The sequence below is a fragment of the Paramisgurnus dabryanus genome, chromosome 17 (assembly GCF_030506205.2).
Source record: "Paramisgurnus dabryanus chromosome 17, PD_genome_1.1, whole genome shotgun sequence".
NCBI classification, from domain to species: domain Eukaryota; kingdom Metazoa; phylum Chordata; class Actinopteri; order Cypriniformes; family Cobitidae; genus Paramisgurnus; species Paramisgurnus dabryanus.
Genome location: NC_133353.1, coordinates 10,454,673 through 10,477,211, shown reverse-complemented (window position 1 = coordinate 10,477,211; position 22,539 = coordinate 10,454,673). Strand labels below are relative to the sequence as shown.

At 35.0% G+C, this 22,539-nt stretch overlaps 1 long non-coding RNA gene across 1 annotated transcript; it reads right to left on the bottom strand.

Moving 5' to 3' along the window:
* Positions 1-6,602: 6,602 nt before the first annotated feature.
* LOC135727359 (uncharacterized) lies at positions 6,603-8,353 on the bottom strand. Its single transcript, XR_010525269.2, has 4 exons — positions 8,220-8,353; positions 7,950-8,028; positions 7,277-7,379; positions 6,603-6,860 (listed from the first exon to the last, which is right to left on the bottom strand). It is a non-coding gene; the product is annotated as an uncharacterized lncRNA (long non-coding RNA).
* Positions 8,354-22,539: the final 14,186 nt, after the last annotated feature.

Here is a 22,539-nt window from a genome sequence, read left to right as displayed (position 1 = left end):
ACAGCTTAAATATGGGACTAGACTTTAGCCCTGTCTGGGAAACCTGCCCCATTGCAAGTTATTTTGGGAGAAACAACAATTTTCAAGTTTTCTAAATTCAAGTTTATTTTGGCTAGTCAAGTGGGTTAGTCATAGTCGGACTATGTCAGAACTAGTTAACCTAGGGAAATGACGAAAGGTGCAGACCAGAGTTGTTCATTTATGTGCACAAAGTACTTTATATGTACTTTAGTATAAGAACGTCTAAATATTAGCTGTAAATACAAAAAATAAATGGTGCAAAATAGCACTAAAAGCTCATAATCATAAGGGAACAATTATTAAAGCAATAAGCCCCAAGAAGCAGTGGGTTACCAGTGCATTTTATAACAGCTAAGGGGCGTTGTTAGGCATGACGCGAAGCGGAGTACCTAAACCCCCTTAGCTGTTATAAAATGCACTGTAACCCCACTGCTTCGCGGGGGTTATTGCGTTTATAAAACGGTTACTTCATATGCATAACGTTAGTGGGATTTTATAAAATAAAACACAAATAAGCTGTAATTATATTTGTACAAATATTACTCTTCCACCAAACAAAGTAGTTCCTCAAAATCAAGTGTGATTGAAACAGAGCGCATGCCATTTCCAACTAACACAGACGCAGCAAAGACACAATGAAAATATGATTTAAGACTGTGGTGTTTATTTTATAAACTAACATTCATCTAATTCATACATTAACATTTATATCGTGCAACTGTTGAAGTGATGATCAAATATGCTTGGAAGCATGCTTAACTTTAACTCTTTCCCTGTCAGCGTTTTTTTTTTTAAGTTGCCACCCAGTTTTAGTTTAATGGCTTGCAGAAAAATTATCTTCTTTAAATAAACATAAAATATCAAATAAACAAACCTACCCAGTCTCACAAAGTTTCGTGATATAGTCACATATTTTTTGGATTCTTTTTTCGTGCTATTATCACGAAATTTCGTGTTTTTTCGTGATCGTATAACGAATTCCTGTTTTCGTGTGATTATCACGTATTGGTTACTCAACTGCTTTTTCCTATTTTTAAACCATTGTCGCTTCGGTTTAAGGTTAGATTTGGTGCTTGCATTAGAATGTCACTTTATATATTGGTTTATACAATTTTTTCTGATTTATTTTTTTATATGTCGCCTGGCGTTAGGGTTAGAGTTGGGTTTGGTTAGGGATGTCATTTTATGTAAATCTAACCCTAAACCGAAGCGACAATGGTAAGAAAATAGGACAAAACAGTTGAGTAACCAATACGTGATAATCACACGAAAACAGGAATTCGTTATTTGATCAGGAACAAACACGAAATTTCGTGATAATAGCACGGAAAAAATAATCAAAAAAATACGTGACTATATAACGAAATTTCGTGAGACTGGGCTGAAAAACACAGACCATACCGTTTCATCCTACCTTCATTTGTTCTCTTATCACCTAAGAGAATAATTCCATTTTTGTGAAGAACTTTTGTAAGAGATCAGATTCAAAGCCATCAAAACTGACAAGCTGAGTTTTCAGTGTTGAGTGAATGCGTTTAAGTTGAAAGTGTTTAAGTTGGGTAAGATCGCCATCTAGTGGATAATAGCGGACGTATGAACTTGAGTTAGAAACTCCTCAGACAACGTTTTCTCTTTATCGACGAGATGACTCAACAATATTTATTGACATTACTCTGGATATTGCCATTAATTGTGCAATTGTTGAAAAATTTAAAATATGATTAAAGACTGTGGTGTTTATTTTCATAAATCAGCACGCAGCAACAGTGGCGCAGTGATACGTATGTGATGCGGTCTGAACCGTGGGGTTACCGGGGTATTTTATCACGGCTTAGAACACTTTTCAAATAAATCAGAATGTAGAACCAGAACTGCCCGTTTTATAATAGCGCTTTTAAAATGGTCCCCCTGTAATTACAAGTTAAGTGAACCACGTTTGGTGCCATTAGAGTATATGTGACCCTGTGTGTAAAATCCCAGCTAGTCATTTTTGCGTACAGTTTTCTACATAAAATCATCCCACATAATGTAAAGAATTTAAATATTGGCTGAATAAAGGTATTGTCGAAGATTGAAATTAAAAACAATGACTATGAGACTTCAGCCTGGATTTCAAAGATAGGGGCACGTACTGTATTACACCCAACTTAAGGCAAATAATAGTTGTCAATATTTGTCAGAAAAACAGCATGCTGTGTATTCAAATTAACTTTTACATTAATTTAATTTTGTTATTTACATTTTTTTTTTTATTTACCCACAAGGGTGATAAGAAATTCTAGTCTCAATTGTGAGGCCAAGACAATACAATATTTCTATATATTACATTTTTATGCATTAATGAGAAACAGAGCAGAGAAAGTGAGATGCAGGATATCACGGTATATCTCATACACTTTAACCCACAGGCCATTTAATAAGATGGCTGTCATAATAAGGCTTGTTAGTATTATAGCTTCTTTACCTCAGGAACCTACGGATAAATGCAAATGCAGGAAACTCATATAAACATGCGTGGGGAATGAATGGGTGAGTGGGAGCAATAATATGCCTGTTAGCTAATAATTTCTGTTTAAGGTGTGCAATCATTTGTGTACTTTACTATGTGTGTGTGTGTGTGTGTATGCCAGATGAGACTGAAAACCAATAAGGTCACACTTGCTCAAGGTCACCCTGAGAAAACCATCTGATGGCAATCAAGACTCATCAAGACTGCCCTTCACTAAACCACACCTACTCTCACCCACTGCTCAACTGGGGATACAAAAACAAAGAGTGGTTGAGAAGGGAGAAAGAATACATCATGAAAAGACAAGTGTATGATTGCTGAAGAAATGTTCAGAGAGGAAATTCCCATGGCAACCATTGGAAACCACATGCTTTCACCATAGCAACTAAGCCTGGGCTGGAATGCTAATGTCAGAGTGTCTGCTGAGGGGAGGGAGGGAGAAAAAATGAACAACATTCAATACACAGTTCAGTATGTCCTGTAAATGTATATACTGCTATTTGTATAATAAATGCATACAGAACAGACATGTTAAGTGTATTTGATCATGGAAGATCATGGAATGGCTTAAACAATGTTTTTTTTTATAATAAGGCAATACACATAACCCAGTTAGATCACCTACATTTTTGTCCATTATCCAGATTTAACTTGGCATGTAAATGCCTTGTATGTTTACATTTTCACATCAAGACTAGCAAAAACCTAATTTCAAAACATCACACAGTTTTTTTTCCAATTCTGTATTGAATCTGTGTTAAAAGATCAAACATGAAGGTCATGTGAAACATTGAATCTAGGTGAGGGAATCCTCTTTGGTCCTGCTATTGTCCTACATATGACACATGCACACACACAGACGACACACACAAGCTCATTCTCACACGTTCAATCACAACCAACCCTCCCTTGCCCCAAAACCTCAGTGTGTCCTAAAAACTATTTGTAGCATTGCCCACTCTCCTGTCATTGGTTAACTAACCCCCTTTATTATGCCCTCCTTTTATTTATAGATGTCTGTGAGTTTCGTCGCCAAATTTCTACTTCTTCATGCATGCATGCTGGGGTGCGTTTCCCAGACAACGATGTAACTTTTTTTTTATTATTGAGTTGAATTGAATGAACAACAGACATCAATAAAACAAAAACTTGACAATAATAATACAAATACAGGGTATGCTAGGGGGAATTTACAATAGAATATTAAATAAAGTACACATTTTTAAAGTTTTCAGTGCCTTTTGCTTTAAAGAGAATCTTATAGAATCAATATACAGTTCCATTTCTTTTTTAAATAATAAATTTTTCCAGAGAATTTACATTTGTGAATATGAAATTTTGCTTACAGAATGATCAGATTAATAATGTAAACACTATTAGTATTATGATAGTCTCTTTGATTCTTGAAAATACCAAAAAGCACATATTTCCAAAATAATATAAAATCAACATCAATATTCTTAACAATAAACTCACAAACATTTTCCAAAAAGGGTTTTACAAGTGGGCAGTACCAGTATAAGTGAACCACAGTTTCTAAGCTGTGATTACAAAAAGTAAAATTTGTATCTATATCGCTTTTAAATTTCACAAGAAAATGTTTTGTTGGGTAGATCCTATGAATTAGTTTTGAATAAACTTCCTTTATTTTATTTGTTATTAAATACTGATTAGGAAGTAACCAAACCTTTTTCCAAACAATATCATCTGAGAACCGATTCCAGAACGAATGAACATAAGGCAATGATACAATATTTCTTTGAAATAAAGTTCTTAAAAATCTGTTATGAGAGTTAAACGACAAACATATCCTACCTTCATAGGTATTTACAATATTAGGTAGGGACCAACGTGTAGTATTTATTCTTGTTGTATATTTAAATAAAGTACAGATTTTAGGAGATATGGCATCAAAAACTTTGGCATAATCCTTTGGTGTTACAGGGATTTTATAAAAAGCCAAAAATTCGCCAAAAGTGAGAAGAAAACCATTAGAATTAAACAATTGATCTACCAGAATTATGCCATTCTTAAACGCTTATACACAATGTCCTTATTCCAGATATACCTATGCGGTGAGAAATTGTGCTTGTAGATTAAAGACCATGAAAGAAAAGCCTGGCGATGAAACTCAGCTAGTTTTACTGGTATTTTATCAGGATCGTAATTGCAACTAAGGAAAAACTGAAGGCCACCCAAGTTGGAAAAGACATAGGAGGGAATAAAATTCCAAATGGATTTGGGATTTCTGATGACAACGATGTAACTAGTTGCTGAACAACCATAGTACGATGCATCGTTGGAGAAACGAACTACCTTGTCACGAGTCACGACTGTTTCCCGAAAGCATAGTAACTTTGTCGCACATTCGTCGTTTGAACGATGTTGGTTTAACAACATAGTTGACGATGTCACGTGGGAGGTGAAATACTAATAAATCTGTGCAAATTGATTTAATGTCAGATTATTGCTGTAAATAACATATATTGCATCGGAAGACTGATTTTGTTATTGTGATTTAGTTATCTGGGGCCGGATTCACGAAACATTCTTACGAAGATTTTTTTCTTAAATGCCATTTTTTTCTTAAATTCAAACTTAAGAAAAAAGTTAAGAATATGTTGTATTCTCAAAAGTTCTTCTTAAGAATGTTCTTATTTTTTCACTTAGACGCGTATCACTGTATACGTATAAATTGGTTATCGTATTGGCGTTTCATCCACATGGATCCGGCGTTTTGGGAGACTGAATCCGCTATTTTTTGAAACCGGGTACTAAAGTGGATAAATCTGAAACCGACACCCTTGCGGTTTGTCTGTACAGCCAATCCATATATTTTGTGAAGCGAAAACGTCATCACATCACGTGTCGGAAGCGTCACACGTAACAGCAACAACAATAACGGCGGACTACGTGATTGTGTTCGTGCTACAGAAGCTACTAAAGCCTACTAGCTTTATTACAGCAAAACCTATTGCTTCTATGCAATTGTGGTGACCAACAAGCGATAATGGACAACACCATACGTTGGCTATGCGCATTCTCAAAGTCTTCTTCTCTGTGTATAGTGTATATCTGTGGCAGAATTACAGCACCCCATACTGGTCCGGCATATATACTACACCGCTTTCAGCCGGTTTCAGTGGTTTCGTGTTTACGGATTAAGGAAAAAAAATATCGGATAGGGAATGCACCGGCTTCGTGTGGACATAGCCTTAATTCACGCGCAAGTTCCCTCCTACGTCAGTCCTCCCAGGGATTCCCCAGGGTCTTAAAGCTTGTAGACTGCGCACATGCGCAGTTTTCAAATGCAGCGCTTTCATTCTGTTTGACGTAAAATAAAATTGTAATATATTTAGAATGGAAATGCTTCTAACGACAGGTCAAGAGCTGTCGTTCCAATGACACAAGTTAGCAATGCAGTTTGCGAATGTTCGTTTGAACGATGGTTTCGGGAAACACCAAATTGTTGAACAATGTTAGTAACGATGGAACTTAACGATGCTTTTGGGAAACACACCCCTGAACAGGAGCGAACAAGACGTCACGTGCACGTCACATGGATGGTAGTGCGGCTGTGCGTAATCACAGCTTCGCGGGTAAAGGAGAGGGGAGGGGTTAAGATCGTATTCTATTTAACACATTATACAAATGTATTTTATTTTTTTACATATGCTTTTTTCAATGTTCATTTTAATGAATACATATTACTACTTCTATTTAAATATAAAGATCTCATCTCATAAAAATTTAAAATCTTTTTCAGTTTGGGGGGGCCAATGGGGGGCAGTGACTTTGGGGGGGTGCAGCCCCTCCTGGACCCTTGGGGGTGCCACTGGCACTGTGACGAAACACAACCATGCTGGGAATAGCCAGGATGGTTTTATTTAATATGACTCAGATTGTGTTTGCATGGAGAAAGGAAGTCATTTAGACCCAGGATGCTAAGAGAGTTGGTAAATTATAACCAATTTAATTTTTAGATGCTTTTTCATATGTACTACTGCAGGTACATTGCAACAATTAGGTCTAATAGTATCATTTTTCATAAAGGCAAAAACAAACACAAATGTGCATTGCTGACATTTTATTTTCTCTGATTGTGGCAAGAACAAATAATCAATCTAATAATCTGTAATATCAGAGCAAAATATTTACGGATATGTTTATTATGTTTGATATATTACTGTATTTTCACAAAAACACAATGTATGGTCAAACATGTATATTACTTTTATTTAACTTTAACTTTATTTTGAAACTTATGTAATCAGAATCCTCCCCAGAAACCTCCAGAATCGTTTTTCATCCTCAGAATACATCACCTTCTCTGTTCCAACACATAAGATAAAAATTAAAATGATATCTTCTTGAAATTATATTGGGAAAAAATAATGTATATGCTGTATAACAATCTTTTATGACATACAGTTAATCGACTATAATTTAAAAATGAAATCTATCGAAATTATGTAATGTAGAGACTCAACCAATGGGATTGAAAACGTCACACTGTAAAATTAAAACTACAGTTTACTTTAGTAAAATTACATATGATCCATAAACACTCACAAACCACTAAACCCGCCCCATTACAATTTAAGATAAAAAAATAAAAAAATACATTTCTCAGCAAAACAGAAGCTATAACAACTATACTGCACTCAGAAGTGGGCCATATTTAATAGTCATAATTTAAAAGTGTCAACAGAACGATGTGCACACAAGTATATGACGCTAATGTACCTTGGGCAACACTTGGGCCCTGTGGTGAAACATACACAGGTGTAAGTTCCATCCTCCCAGGAAGTGTCATAGTTGTGGATAGCTCCATCCACGTCAACACATCCTGAAGAATCAATAGGAATGTTTTTAACTTAAATCTCATAAACAATACTGTTCCACTTTTTTATTAGGTGTCTTTAACTACTATGTACTTGCATAAGACAAATGTACAGTCTCCAAACTTTTTGTGAGCAAGATAAAACAATCTGGAGGGCTACTTTTTCGATATAATCTACTCAAAACCTTTTTGTTTCACTTGTTGATTTTATTTTATTGTACTTGTTGATAAGTTTTATCATTGTTTAAAATTTTAGCATAAATAAAAGAAGCCAATTTAATATAAAAAATATGTAATAAATAAATATTACAATTAAGGCTATTAATAGAATGTGCTTTGGCGGTCAACTCACAGACTCCGTGCGGGCAACTTAGGCACCATATTAAAGACCACTGTTATAGAGTATCTGCATTTTTATATTTTGATCCTCAGCCCACCCCCTAAAATGTACTCACATTTACAATGTATTAAATGTCTTTTCTTATATACAGTAAGTACTACATGTATTGAAAGACATAAAGTGGGACCCAAAATATAAACATTATTAACAAACATTAAACACAATCTTTTTGTTACCGTCATCCGTGAGGTCTAAATTGGGAGAGAAGCAGCCGTTACAGTAGAGCACTACTGTGGCCAACACAAACAGTTTGAACTGAAAGTGAGAACAAACAGAATCAGATATTAACAAAGAGATTGTTGTATACAAATATAAAATAGCATGTAAATAATTATTGAATAATGCATACACAGAACCGTTCCTAACTGTATCTATTCATACAGTTTTCTTTATCCTTTAATATTTTATCCTTAAGAAATCCAATATGAACCATAAAATGCAGTTACCATGTTGTGCAGAGATGTACCGAGCAATATGATATGCAAGACAAGATGAAGTTCGATTAAACACAGCAATTTAAGAACTTTTCACATAACCCTTTTCTCTTTCTCTCTCTCTTTATATATATATATTTTATGTGGGTGTGTGTGTGTGTGTGTGTGTTTATGTATATAACCACCACCACCCCTTTAATTGTCTAAGTTGTCTAATGAGATGCAATGTTCTTCTTGTGTTTGTGCACTCATGAGATGTTTTTTTAGTAGAAGTGAATAATGATTTATTGACTGTGACAGATCTTTAATTAAGCCTATGTAAATATACTGTAATGAACAACATCTTAATGTTTCGGTAACACTTTACAATACGGGTGCACTAATTAAGCATGAATTCTAATGCACAGATAATACTGAATTAATGTATTGCTAATGATTATCTAAGCTATTAATTAATGATAGTCTGGTTAAAATATTAGTTCATATATGAATTGTTATTAATTAAATATGTAATTGTGGATTAATTCCATCATCACTTCTTTTATTAACTAATAGTGTTAATTAATTTGTTAATTACCACAATGAGCCAAAGCCTTATATTTCAACTTCCAGATAATACAGGTAAACAAATATGCATTAATTAATTATTAATTACAGCATTAGTAGTGTTGTAATTAATACTATAACTAAATAATGAGCTAATAATGACGTGCCTCAACAAGTAAAGTCACAACATAATGATATATTTGCAAACCATTAGCTAATGATTAATTAATAATTAATGACCATCACTGGAGTTTATAAAGCTATTTATTAAACACTGGTTTCCAAAAACATTGCCAAAAACACATTTCCATAACACACTACATTTAGACACAACATTAAAACATGAAAAATAATAATATAAAATGAAATAATACAAAAAGAACCCTGATCAAAATTAGACAACACGTTCAAATACCTCACAGTTATCTGTGTTAATCTGGCACCCGTGCTAACACATAACACAAATGTACATTTTTAAGTCCAACCGTTTCAGTCTGTCAGTCGTAAATATTGGGTAGTAACAAACTCTGATAGAGAAAAAAAAACATGCACAGACAAATCCAAATTAAACCCTGTGGCTCGTGATGACACATCGATGTCCTAAGACACGAAACGATCGGTTTGAACAGTATTTATATACATTTTTAACCTCTTATACAATACTATCCCCAGAGCAACACGTGCCTTCACATGTCCGTTTTATTTATTTTTCACATCTCTGTCTTATTCATCTAATGTTTATGGTGGGTTGTGAAACAACTTTATAGGTGCATACTGCCACCTACAGTATCGGGAGCCCCGTATAGTTTATATGCGCCCTCACCCAATACAGTAGGTGGCCGTATGCACCTATGAAGTTGTTTCGAAACCCGCCATTAAACATTAGATGAACAAGACGGTGAAGTGAATGCACATGTTGCTCAGGGCTACGTTTCCCGATAATGTTGTCTCTTAGCGCGCTACGAAGACTCTTAAACCTTAGTTAAACCTTAACTACAGGTATACCTTTTGTAGTCGTGTTTCCTGAACTGTACCTTAGTGGGTTTCTTAAGGTATACTTTCTTACGTACGACGTACGACTGTCCATGGCGATGGTGCTGAATAGGTTGATATCGATTGCTCGACAATCAATAGTTCACTTTATGTAATAGGTACTTCGCTGCGTTATGAGAGAGCGGTGTTATTTATTAAAGAAACATTTCAGAAATTGTTCAAGTTACATTTATTAGGAATATCTGGTAAAAAATATTTCAAATTGCAAACAACTAAATATAAACCTTGTATATTTTATTTTATATCAAACCCATGCAAAACCCGCAACTTCATGTCCAAAAGTATCATGCATAAACTGCTCCAATGCATCCATTATTCCTTCACTTTAAAGGATAATTTATATTAGGGGTTCCCAATGCGTTGCACAGGGGAAGGTGGGTCGTGCAAGTCACCTGGCTTGGCTGTGCATTACACTTAAAATATGTAAAAACAAATTGTTGTTCATTAGTTCAAGCGTTTATTGTGCTTGTACACTGGATGCTCAAGCAGCACATTTACAATGCGGATAACGCTTAATGCACTTCTTAATTTTAAAAAGCATAAAAATTTTGTTTGTCATAGTACCTAGACAACTTTTTAGTTCTAGTTACCGAAACATGAGTTTGTAAATGCATATATTTACTGTAATATCATGTTGGGGTAATGATAATTTTTGATAATGATCATCTAAAAAAATGTAAATAATTCTGTAGAAAATATTTTTAAATCCTCTAAAAATAATGGTTATAGTAAGTTCAGACCTTTATCTAAGGTTGTTTTCACATATGTTGGTGCGCACCGTGGTGCGGCCTCGGAGCGCACCAAAATACATTGTATCATTTTTCAGTTAGTGCGGTCCGTGTTCACATATATATATTTTTTACTTTACTCGAGATGCCGCACCGTACACCATGTGACAACGGTCAGCGTTGTCATTGGTCTCTGACAGCTCTTACCGTCTCATGACCACCCCCACGTTTCCACGACAACCAGCCTGACAGGGAGAGCGCAGTTATCAAGATGTGGAGATAAACGATGCACGTCTTTGCAAAGTTTCTTTGCTTTAACGCGAAATTGCGTAGCTGTTCTATTAAAGCCTTTCTCACGGAGCCGTTTGCTAAAAAGCCCGTAATGTCACTATTTGTGTGTGGAGGACAGCTATGCATTTATAAAATCATCAGCTCAAACGTAAAGCAGACCGCGAATCTCTATGCAACGGACCAGGATAGGCTTGTTTGTTGTTAACCCACAATATAACACCCGGCTCACGTCACAACGGAAGCCCAGTGGCTCAAACATGTGGAGAACTTCCTGTATTTGGTTCGGCCCGAGGTCCAGCAGTGTTCACACCACAGGTGGGTCGCCCCAGAGTTCGGCAACAGCCGCTCCGAGACCACCTGTTTAGAGCGGTCTCGGAGCGGCCGTTTAGTGCGCACCCGAGTGCGGCTGTTGTGTTCACACTGACCCAAACGCACCGTACTCGGAGCGACACGTCATTTGGGCCGACCTAAAATTGGCTTCAATGTTTTTTTTTTTAAATCTTATGCTGGCTTCTAAAATCTGGATTTCGTGAGAATCACCCGCATCAGTGCCCTTTGTTTTGCCTCAAAATGCACACAAGTAATGTTTTAGTAAGGCATGTTTGTTAAAACTAGTTATATTTCCTAATTAAACTAAGGTCTAGTCCTGGCTTAAGCGTATACCCGTCCGGGAAAACACCCCACAGTGTTTTTTTTTTTTTTTTTTTTTTTTTTTTTTTTTTTTTTTTTTTTTTTTTTTTTCACGTCATTTTTTTTTTTTTTTTTTTTTTTTTTTTTTTTTTTTTTAATGCTTTATTAACAATAACAGATAGCATGTACAGTGCCATATATCATATAATAGAAAAAAATCCACATGCCTCAACAAGAAGGAATAAAAAGGAAGAGAAAAAAAAAGAGAAAAAAAGAAAAAACACAACAGGAGGGTACATAGTTAGATATACATTTTAGAGAAAGATATTAATTATATTATAACAATCCAAAGGATATTACAATGTAATTGAATACAGAAAATATACCTTATAGGTCAGCACCATTTATTATAATTTTACCTTTAAAATTATGTGAAAATGTTAAAGGAGGAGCATATATTAAACAATTTGATTGCTTTATTATTTTTTGATGTTGACATCACATCTACAAATAATTTAATCTCCTTTTTAAGCACCATAAAAATAGGTTTGCCTTTTGTAAACTTGCATTTATGAATGTGAAATTTACAAAGAAATAAAATAAAATTTATAATGAACTCAACATCTTTTAAGGAGTGATTCTTAATAAAATAGCCCAAGATCACATGTTTGTAGGATAACGAAAAGGTTTTTAAAATATTATCAGCAATAAAAAACTCCACATTGTTCCAAAAATTTTGGGTATATTGACAAGACCAGAATAAATGAGAGATTGTTTCAGTGGGGCATTCACAGAAAGAACATTTCAAATCAGTATCAACTTTAAATTTTTGTAGAAATACCTTTGTGGGATAAACTCTATGAATTAATTTATATGAGATTTCTTTAATCTTATTTGTAAGGAAAAATTTTTGAGGTAATTTCCAGACTTGGTTCCAATTTACATCATTAAAAAAGCTGTTCCAGTAAAAAATAATATAAGGCGTAGAAATAATCTCTCTTAAAAACAAGGATCTAATTTTATAATTGTTAGGCTTTAATCCAGAGAAACATATGGTGCCGATAGAGGTATGTTCAGGTCTAGGAGGACAGACAGAAAGTGAGGGTGTATATACACTACTTTTGAACAGCATCTGTACACCTGCAGGTATTGCCTTAGTAAGCATCTTGAATTCTTTCAATGTAATAGGTATTTTGTATCTTGAGATAAAGTCTGCAAATGTAAATAAATTCCCTTCATTATTAAATAACTGATTCACTAATAACAACCCATTACTAAACCAATTATTAAAAAATAAAGACTTATTTCTATTCAAAATATTGGCATTATTCCAAATAAGAAAGCTATGAGGGGAGAAGTTGTGTTTATAAATAAGACTCCAAGAAGTAAGAACTTGTTGATGAAATTTAGAAAGTTTGATTGGAAGTTTTTCAATTTTATAATTACACATCAATAGAAATTCTAAGCCACCAACACGAGAAAAGATAAACCGAGGAATTATATTCCAAATAGATGAAGAGTTTTTAAGGTATTGTCTTATCCAATTTATTTTAAAGTTACTATTTAGAGAGCTAAAATCAATAAAATTCAATCCTCCTTTATCATATGAATTCAGTATTACTGATTTTCTTATATAATGAATTTTATTTTTCCACAGGAATTTTGTTAACATACCGTCAATTAGTTTACAAGTGTGTTTGTCAACAGATATTGACTGAGCGACATATGATAATCGGGAGATGCCCTCCGCTTTGGTAAGCAGAACTCTGCCTTTGAGTGATAGATCTCTTAACAACCAATGGTTCAATACCTTACGTGTCTTTTCGATAATTGGTGTAAAATTTGAGGGGCATCTAGTTTTATCATCTTTGATTATTTTAATTCCCAAATAATTAACACTATCTCTTACAGGAATATTGCAAATTGAGGATTCCAGACAATTACCAACTGGGAGTAACTCACATTTGTTTATGTTAAGGCGAAGGCCTGAGGCTTTAGAAAAGGGCTCAAGAGTCTCTAATGCTATCGCAACCTGGGATGCATCCTTTAAAAACAAAACGGTGTCATCCGCTAACTGACTTATTACCACTTCAGTGTCATCAACAGTTATTCCTTTTACCGGGCTTTCTTTGATATGCAAATTTAGAAGTTCAGTAACTATCAGAAATAGGTATGGGGAGATTGGGCATCCCTGCCTGACTCCCCGATTCAAAGTAAATCTAGGAGAGGTACCACTACTAAGTTTGATAGAGCTATTGCAGTTAGTATAGAGCATTTTAATAGATCTGCAAAAGAAGTCACCAAATCCCACCTTGTGAAGGGTCTGTAACAAGAATTTATGTTCTAGGGAATCAAAGGCTTTGTAATAGTCTAAGAAGAGAATAAAATTATCTTTACAAAAAAATTCGGAATAATCTAGAAAGTCTAAGACCAGCCGTATATTATTAAAGATGTGCCTTTTTTGTAAGAACCCAGACTGACATTCATCAATTAAGTTATTTAGAGTACATTTTAATCGTTTTGATAAAACCAAAGCAATAATTTTATAATCGTTATTTAGCAAAGTAATTGGTCTCCAATTATCAATTAACAAGGGGTCTTTATTAGGTTTTGAAATTAACGTTATAAGTCCTTGACACAAAGTTGGAGGAAGCAAGGCTCTCTCTATACTCTCTTTGAAGACTTCAAGCAAAAAAGGGGATAAAAGTTTGCTAAAAGCTTTATAAAACTCGGCAGTTAGCCCGTCTGTTCCTGGAGACTTATTATTTTTCAACGAGTTAATTGCATCAGTAATTTCTTGTAAACTAAGAGGGGCTTCACATATATTGAATTCTTCATTATTAATTTGCTTAACATTATGTAATGACTCCAAAAACTCAGTAGCTGATTGTTGACAAAAGTTAGAAGCATACAAGTTACTATAAAATTCAGAACAAAAATGAGCAATAATTTTAGGGTCCTCTACAATATTACCTTTAATCCTCAATTTTTCAATGTGATTATTTTTAGCTTGCTGCCGTTCAAGTCTAAAAAAATAAGCCGAACTCTTTTCGCCCTCCTCAAGCCACTTCCTTCGAGACCTAACAAACGCTCCTTCAACCTTTTGTTTATAAATCTCTTCTAACTTAAGTTTCTGTGCAGTAAGTTCTGCTTTATCGACTTCTGATAATTCTTCTACCCTTTTGGAAACTAGAGTAGAAATTTTAAGTAAAATGCCATCCTCATTAGCTTTCCTCTTTTTAGCAAACTCACTACAGTATTTCCTAAAAAAAGAACCTACTTCAAATTTGAGCAGTTCCCAATTGCTACAATAATTTTCTTCAATCTTTGCTTTATTCCAGAAAGTCAATATAATTTTTTTTATGCCAGTGATTACTTCTTTATGTTGAAGTACTGAATTATTTAATTTCCAATATCCAGACTTTTGAACTAAATTTGCAGAAGAACTAAAGGGAATACTTATTGAGATAGCCTTGTGATCTGAAAATGGAGATGGTATTATATCAGTAACAATATTAACTAAATCCTTAGATGTAATCCAATAATCAATTCTTGACTGACTAGATAAAGAATTATTACTCCAAGTAAAACATTGTTGTGTTGGGTGAGATTTTCTCCATGTATCAATTAAAGAAAATGTCTCCATAAACGTAATTACATAATCAGGACTTAGCTTTCCAGCCTGAGGAGGCCATCTATCTAAGCTGTTGTCCAGAGCGACATTAAAATCACCTCCAAAGATCAGATAAGAGTTAGGATATATGGCTAACATATGAGTCACCCGTTCTCCTAATCTATCAAAAAATGCAGTATTTTCTCTTTGTGAGTTGAAACCATATACATTAATAAGGATACAGGTTGAGTTTAACGTTTCAAGGGCAAGTAAAATGTAGTGACCAGATTTATCACACTCAGAACTCAATATTTTTCCTTTAAAACGATTTTTCAAGATACAGACTCCAGCAGAGTGAGTAGTGCCGTGAGCGAACCATAAATCTAGTCCCCATTGTGACCTCCAGAAATTAACATCTTGAATATCCGAATGGCACTCTTGCATAAAACAAAAATCTGTATTAAAGCGCTTCAAATGCAAAAAAATAGCTTTCCTCTTAACAATGTTACGTAACCCTCTAACATTAAGAGAAACAATAGATAAAGACATAAACCAAAAAAATATAGAAAATAGAATGTTAATCCAGAAGATTCCTATAAAGAATTATAGCAAATCTTAAACAGTTAGAACAAGTAAATACCAGGATGAGAACAATCCCTTTTTGTGCAAAGAGAAAAAAAATTATATATATATATACACACATTTTACCTTTTCTTTTCTTCTACGTTTTACGTATTATTACCTCTTTTATAAATTTACAAATAAAAAACATTTGAACTGGAGTCTCAGTCTCATTCAAGTCTTCAAACAATATAAGGAATATCCTCCCTATAGAACGGTGAGGTTTTTATTCCCCTTTGTCTTTATTTTTTAGATTGCCTCTTTTATGATATATAAAAAAAAAACGTATGAACTGGGGACTCCATCTCATTCACGAAAAAAAGAGAGAATGAGGTAGAGTACCTCTGCACTGAAAGAGGCAATAAACATATATTTTCTTCCATTTATTCACCTTAAAACCAGTCGGGCATCCCTCGTAGTTTAAGTGGGTGGATGAATCTCAACGCCGTCTACAAAAGCACGTCCACCAACGAAGAAAGCTTTCTTGTTTTCCTTGCGTGCTTTTTCTACAGCAGGCCATAGTTTCAGTCTAGTTTCTCTGTCGGCGGGAGACAGGTCCTCGGAGATCCTCAGGTGGTTGTTCTTTAGAAAGTCTGCGTCTTTGGCAGCACGCCAGACAGCATCCCTGAAAAACCGTGATGTGAACTGAAATATAATTGCTCTAGGAGTGCTGCTTCCAGCTTTGAAACGACCGAGGCGATGAGCAACATCCACGACGTCGGGAAATTTGTCTTTATGCTGTGGCAAGAGACATTGACATATTTTGATGACCTCGTGACGAACATCCTCTCCATTTTTCTCTTGAATCCCCTGAATTCTTAAATTCCATCTACGGGAATAGCCCTCCAACAACGTTAGACGTTTTTCATGGTCCTCGGCAGACTTTTCAGCTTGCTTCAGTCGAGGTTTCATGGCATTGACGTCTGCGCAGATAAACTCGATCGTTTCCTTTAACTCTGAGATTTGTTTGGTGTTGACACTGACTTCTGCTTTCATTTCATTAATTACCTGAGAATTTTTTTCCACCAACTTCTCTAAAGTGTCTGATCTGACTTGGACCAGCCGAGAAAGGTCTGAGATCTGCGAGAGGATGACAGATGTATCTTTATCCACAATTCTGCGTTGTTTGGGGGCTGGTGATTCACAGGGAGTTTCGGGGAGACACGGAAATTCCTCTTCTGCCAGCATAATATCATCTGGATCATTACCCTGTTTAAGATAATCGTGCAAGTTGTCTTCAATTAAGTCGTTAGAAGAGATCTTCACAGAACTATCAGTCGCCTGCAAACAGCTGCTGTTTTTAGCCAGGTTAGCATGTGCAGTTGGTTCGGACTTTCCAGCTTTCTTTCCAGCACTTTTCCTTTTGTCTGAGCCACCCATTGTGGTCTTGGTGAATCACCGTAATATCAATGTGAGTTATCTTTCAAAATTTTCTTTGCAATAACGTTACGAAGGGTCTGTTAAATGATTAGGATTGCGAGCTCATCAAAACGCGTGCGTTCAAGGAGCCATCTTGCTTCTCCCCCACCCCACAGTGTTTGGCTTGTGTATTTAGAATTGTGTTGTATGCTCAAGGCACAAAATATACAATGATCAGCACAAACAGTGTATTTCTATGTTGCAAGTGCACCAATATTTAATATCCAGCAGTACGGGCCAGATATTCTCTGAGTGTAACTATGCAAACAAAGCAGTGGCATGCCAAAAAATAAAGATGAATCCAGCAACCGTTGATGGGAAACATTTACTCATACGTGTTTCAGCTCTCAGGGTTAAAGGCCTACACATATAATCCTGTTTTTTCCCTTTTTATAGTTTAAATATGAAGCTGCAGACGTTGACTACATTGGTATTTCCATTTTCAGTTGTGACCCACCAGTAAACGGCTGATACAATTGTATAATACAACAAAAAACTGCACTCCACATACAATGAGTAAAACTCTTTAGTGCTGTTCTTTGTACTCACATTCGGTGACAAAAATGTTGAGCATGGTGAGAACAACAGTGTGTCCACTGAACATGTAATCTCCACATGTATGTACACCAGTTAAAGACATGCCAAACCCAGTCCAGATGTCCAGTGCACGCTGCACTTTTGCCCAGGTATCACCATACACCTGTAACACACAGATATGCATATTCAAGTCCACATGTGTACACAGAACAGATAGATGATCGGTAGGCTTAACTGTGTTAGTTTGTGGTGGTTTAGGGATAATTATATAATTAGTAGTTTATCTGTTAATGTTTGTCCTTGAGTATGTACACACTGATAGGACAGTGCTTTATCAAAGTATCTGGAACGTACTGTAAAAGTAAATGTAGAGACAAATTTTGCGATTAGGGGTAGATAACTTTAAGCCTGAACATATGCATATTTAAAATGATTTGCTTACAAATCTTACGAACAACAGAATGCCCTTTAATTTGCGATTTACAACCGAATACAATAAATATATTGTGAATAAATAAAACTTTTCTGAAAGGGAAGGGTATGCATGCATACATAACTGATGACAAAAAAAAACAATCGAGTTTTGTACATTTCTTTTTACAAAGGTACAGATGCAAATAAGATTAGTATTTGATATTCCCAGTGCGACATTTCTTCAGAACTGCAAACAGAAATGTTAAGATCAACATGCTGTAAGGCCTAAAGCTGATAACTACAAAAACAACTCACGGATTGCAAATGCTTTAAGACAAACTATGCAAAATAGAAAGAGAGAGAGCATGCAAGATAGACTGAGGGTGTGTGTGTGTGAGAGAGAGGGAGAGAGGGCGAGAAAGAGAAAGAGTGCGTACGCATGCTTAGTGAATGAGACCCATTGGTTCTCAAACTTTTTCGGCGTGGGGCCCCTCTTGTGTACGGTGCATCCCTTCATGCCCCCCAAATAAAATGTATGACATAAAACATTCCCAAACTTAAAATTTGAATTAAACAAAACACATTAAATTATACAGTTAAGTGCAGTTGGTTAGTAGCCTTATTTTTCTGAGGTTTAATTACACAAAATGTATGGTAAAATAATGTATTCATAAAATGTAATTAAACTGGGGCCCCCAGGCACCATCTATGGGCCCCCAGTATAAGAACCACCGGTTTATTACAGCTTGGGGGAAGGACAGTTTGGTATCTCCAATTCACCTAACTTGCATGTTTTTGAAACCCGGAGCAAACCCACGCTGACACAGGGAGAACCATGCAAATTCCACAGAAAAAGGCCACCTGACATAGCCCCTGGGGTTCGTACCGGGATCTTCTTGCTGTGAGGCAACAGTGCTACCCACACTGAGCCACTCCGAAATAGATTCTTGCCCGTCATGGTTAGTTTACTAAAAAGCAACTTTTTGTCATGTTAGCCCAAAATGTTATGTCAAAAAACAGCATATTGTACATCTCTAAAAATAAAACATATGAATATGCCAAGGTACCCTGAAGCTAAACTACAGCTTTGCATGTTTATGTTGATATTCTCTCACTTGTTTAGTGCAAAATATCAAACCGGTCACTCAAGAGAGGAAAGGTTTGTATACGACTGAAAGTTCCTCACAGAAAACTTTTTTTTACTTTATAAGATTTACAATAAACTAATACTATATATTTTATAATTTTTTTCTGTAATTTCTTAATTTAGTATTGACTCCGTTTGTGTTTAACTCTTTCGCCGCCATTGACGAGATATCGCGTCAATCAAGAGAAAACGCTTCCCTGCCAATGACGAGATTTTCCGTCTTTCCGCAATACCGCTATTATCCACCAGGTGGCGCCCGCAACTTTTTAAACCCGGAAGTATTGCCTTATGGCAAGCGGCTGCATGTCCGTGTCTGTTTGAAAGATCGTTCTGAATGGGATCTCTATGAAAAGTCCGTCACATAAATGGAATTATCTCTGCTTTTTGCTCAAAATGTGGTGTTTTTGCAGAAACCTAACCATATTCAAAAGATCATTTAAAGAAGAACATTTTCTGGAAGGCATTAAACTTTGGTGAAAATCATGAAAAACGCTGGCGCTGGCTGACAACTTTTTTTTTTAAACGCTGGCGGTGAAAGAGTTAAATATATTTGAATATGTTGCCTGCTCTGAGTAAATTTACAAAAGAGGACTTCTTCTAAAAGATCTGCTTTTGTGTTTCAGAGAAGTTTGTAATGACATCGTCTCCTAAAATGATATTCACGTTGACACACAGACACACCAGATTTGTGTATGGTGTATCTGAAGGCTGTGTTACAGGTTCATTCAGGTGACATAATATGTCTGTCTCTCACCGCCATCAGTGAACATAAAAGGAAAACACCACCGTCTTTCAATATTTTACTATGTTTTGTAATAATAATAATAATAATAATAATAATAATACCTTACGCTTTTCTCAGTAAGCGCTTTACATATGAACAGGGGAATCTCCTCAACCACCACCTCAGGCACAGTTTGAAGTTTGAGAATGAGGGGGAGTAGTCAGGAGTGATGATGTTACTGTGCACTGAGGTCAAAGTGCTGCAAACTAAGTGCTCTTCCGCCATACAATATAGTTCTCATTTTTATCTGCTTAAAAAACAAACGCTTTAATTTGTGCCACCATACTTACTTTTGTAACCACTCATGTAACAGTATTTAAATAGGGAAAACATGGAAGTGTTTGGTGGCTTCCAAATTCATCCCTGTTTGGATCCTAAGGAATGAATGGGACTATTGGCTAAATGCGAACACATTCACAATGGGCTGTACAAAGATTAAGTGCATGCATTGAAAAAAGATAGTTATTCATTAATTTGTCTAAGTTGAGGTAAGAACAGTAAAAAATCTCATAAGTTATGCTGTCCTAGCATCATTCCTATTAGATATTTACCACTTTGGGAAAACCCTATTATACCTCATGGCATTGTTGATAATTCCTTAAAAGCATGGGTAAATAATGGTATAAAGATATTAAAAGACCTGTATCACAATGATTTTTTTATGAGCTTTGAATTACTATCCAAGACATATAAATTATCAAAACATAGTTTTTTCAAATATTTGCAAGTTAGACACTGGGTAAAAGAGATCACTTCCCAGACTTTTCCTAAGATTCCTATATCATCACCTTTGGAAAATATTATGATCAATAAAAATGTCTCCTCTCCAAGAGGCATCGTTTCTACAGGATATAGCACAATAACAACTAATTTTATGCCATTCGATAATGCAGGTTTGAAGCAGAGATGGGAAACAGACCTTAATTGTAAATATGACCTGGAAGAATGGGAGAATGTTATGGAAAATATGCAGACACTTTTAATATGTTCTAAACATAGACAAATACAATTCAATATTTTGCATCGAACATATTTTACTCCTTATAAACTTAATTTGCTAAATAATAGTAAATCTTCTAAATGTCAAAGGTGTAAAACATCTGAAGGCACCTTGCTTCATATGCTTTGGAACTGTCCTGTACTGAATGATTTTTGGGAATACATAATTGGTAATACTTCAAAGATTATAGGTATCCAAATTAGTAAAGATCCTCGAATTTGGATATTAGGAGATATTGATTTAATAGGTTGTTCTCATTATAAAAAGTACTTTTCACTCTTAGCAGGAACTGCCGGAAAAAAATGTATATTAGTGAACTGGAAGTCGATTCAACCCCCATCTAGACAGCAATGGACAAATGAACTTCTTTCATATTGCACCCCCGAGAAAATTCTTTTTAATGTTAGGAAATCTCCAAAGACTTTTGAAAAAATCTGGAACTCGTTTCTGGAACATTTACCTTCACTTACTGCAAATGAAAATTAATATTATTAATGTTTTTTTTGTTTTTTTTTTGTTTTTTGTTTTTTGTATAGGAAAAAAAATGAAGATTATGATCTTATGTGTATATGTTCTTTACATGCAATCTAAAAGAAAATAAAGCTTTAAAAAAAAAATAAAAAAAGAACAGTAAAATATTGAAACACTGTGGTGTTTTCCTTTAACAGGCTTGAGTTGTAACATGGGCAAAACCTTTTTAATTCCACTGATCTCTGGAAAACTTATGATGCCCTATAATGGATTTTGGTATTCAGATATTTTTAAATAATGTCACTGTAAAAATGATTGCTGACTAGCTCACTGTAAATTATTCCTTAAATGTAAACACATAGAATTCTATTGTTATGCAAAACTTTTACTGTATACATCAATGAAAAACACACCCATTATACATTTGTTTCCTCCCTTTTCATACATTCTTAGGGCTCCTCAAAACAGATTTTTAAAAGTAATTTTCCTTTAATCACTTTAATTAAAGTCTTCACCTCTGAGAATTTGGATTTGAAGAGATTTTATCCTAGAGACTAAGCCTCCTTATTTCTCTATAATTAGACTGGCTGGTTATGCTTCATTGGCCTTTGTTAGCTTGTTACTTGAGGGGTCTGAAACATGTAACATATGGAATGTAACATATGTAATAAATTTACATTTATTGTGGTGGATTTGTGCCGTAACATTTCAAATATAATACATATGCTTATGATGTAAAACTATATGTCCTTCACGATCATAGGAAGTGTAGGGGAAAGTGTAATTGATGTCACCCTGAATTTCACAACAGCGCCCTCACTGTTAGACGTCTGTTTTACACTTTAGTAAATAAAGTCCGACTGTGCCACCATATGGTCACATAAAGAGTTGCACTTCTGGTACTTTTTTCACTTCTGGTGCTTTTATCCAGTGGTTCTTAAAGTTTTTCGGCATGCGGCCCCTCTTGTATGGTGGCCCCCACAGCCCCACTTGTGCCCTTCGTGGCCTACCCAAATAAAATGTATAACATAAAACATTGTAAAACATTTTGTTTTTTTTTTAATAAAACAACAGTTAT